Source organism: Pygoscelis adeliae, unplaced genomic scaffold, assembly GCF_000699105.1.
Source record: "Pygoscelis adeliae isolate BGI_AS28 unplaced genomic scaffold, ASM69910v1 Scaffold10, whole genome shotgun sequence".
Classification (NCBI taxonomy): domain Eukaryota; kingdom Metazoa; phylum Chordata; class Aves; order Sphenisciformes; family Spheniscidae; genus Pygoscelis; species Pygoscelis adeliae.
In genome coordinates, this window is record NW_008824053.1 from 4193122 (window position 1) to 4194772 (window position 1651).

The window sequence follows — 1651 nt, forward strand, 5'->3', positions numbered from 1 at the left end:
ACCAAACCGCGCTGGGATTTGCAGAAGGCCCGTTAAAACCTGTGGTCTTGGGAGCTCCTCGCTTCTTTGCAGCGTTCCCGCTGCAAAGGGAAAACACGCGGTAAAGCAGCCCAGCCCCGAGCTGCAGGCCAGAGACCACGGCACCTAAGTGATACCGAGAGGAAAGGGGAGGCTCCAGCTGCAGCCCTCGCCGCTGGTGGGCCCCGCTGTTTTTTGGGTGCCTCTGCCCAAACTGTAACCCTGCGCTGAACCCTCGCCTTCAATGGACAGTGACGGGGTCTCTCTGGCTGCACCTCGGGGTGCAGAGGGGCGACCAGCTGTGCTCCCTTCAGCCCCGGCAGCAATCTACCATAGCCATTTAATTCCTGCCGTCCCATTTGTAGCCTAGCTGCTATTCCCACCTCTGCCCCATTCACACACACATGCTGGGGTGCAGGCACCAGCCTGATGTTTCGGAGAAGGAGGTCTGAGTCACGAGTGGAGCATAAATGAGGCCTCCAGCTGTGCGCAGGGGCTGCTGCGGGCGCTGTCCTCCAAGCACTCCCCTGTCTACGGCCCTAGGGAGGTACCTGTGCACCCCACGCACCTTGGGCCTCACCAAAGGGTCATGACTGCAAAGCAAACCAAGTGTTACCTGAAGTGCGTGGTACCCGCGGGCCCTGCCTATGCAGGGGCTGCTGCTTGCCTCCTCTGAGCTAGCCTTTGGGGAGAGGCAGGGCGAGGCAGGGCAAGAGAAAGCCAGTTCCCGTATCCCCAGTGAGCTCCAGCTGGGCTCTCCCTAGTGAAACCAGGACTTGCTGCTGGAACGTGCTGAGAAACTGCAGCCTTCGTCTCAGCCTGGGGCAGCGCCAAGGCAAGGCTGGAAGTTCAGAGAACAAGAATGCCATGCAGGCACAGCGCTTAAACCCAGGCCCCCAGCATAGCCTCAGCTGACATGTAGGACTAGGGTGAGAGAAAGAGAGGGAAAAGACTTCCTCATGCTGGAATTTTGGTTTGATAAGTACTTATTGGGATGCCTTGGAAAAGGAGAGCCTGTGGCTCAGCTTCAGCCACTCAAGGCACTGAAGGCATTTAATAGATTTAAATTACTTCTTACTGATAAGGTAAGAGGAATACAGAAAAATTGTCCGAGCAGCCAGGGATCAGGTTAGGAAAGCTAAAGCCCTGACAGAATTAAATCCGGCCAGGGACATCAAGGGCAACAAGAACGAAACGGGAGACCTGGTTACCCAGGACACAGAGAAGGCGGAGGTAAGTATCAATGACTTTTTTGCCTCGGTCTTCACTGGCAAGTACTCGAGCCTCACCGCCCAAGCCGCAGAAGGCAAAGGCAGGGACTGGGAGAATGAAGAGCCGCCCACTGTGGGAGAAGATCAGGTTGGAGACCATCTAAGGCACCTGAAGGTGCACAAGTCCATGGGACCAAATGAGATCCATCCATGGGTCCTGAAGAACTGGCAGATGAAGTTGCTAAGCCACTATCCATCGTATTTGAGGAGTCGTGGCAGTCCGGGGAAGTTCCCACTGACTGGAAAAGGGGAAACATAACCCCCCTTTTTAAAAAGGGAAAAAAGGAAGACCCGGGGAACTACAGGACAGTCAGTCTCACCCCTGGGCCTGGGCAGATCATGGAACAGATCCTACTGGAAGC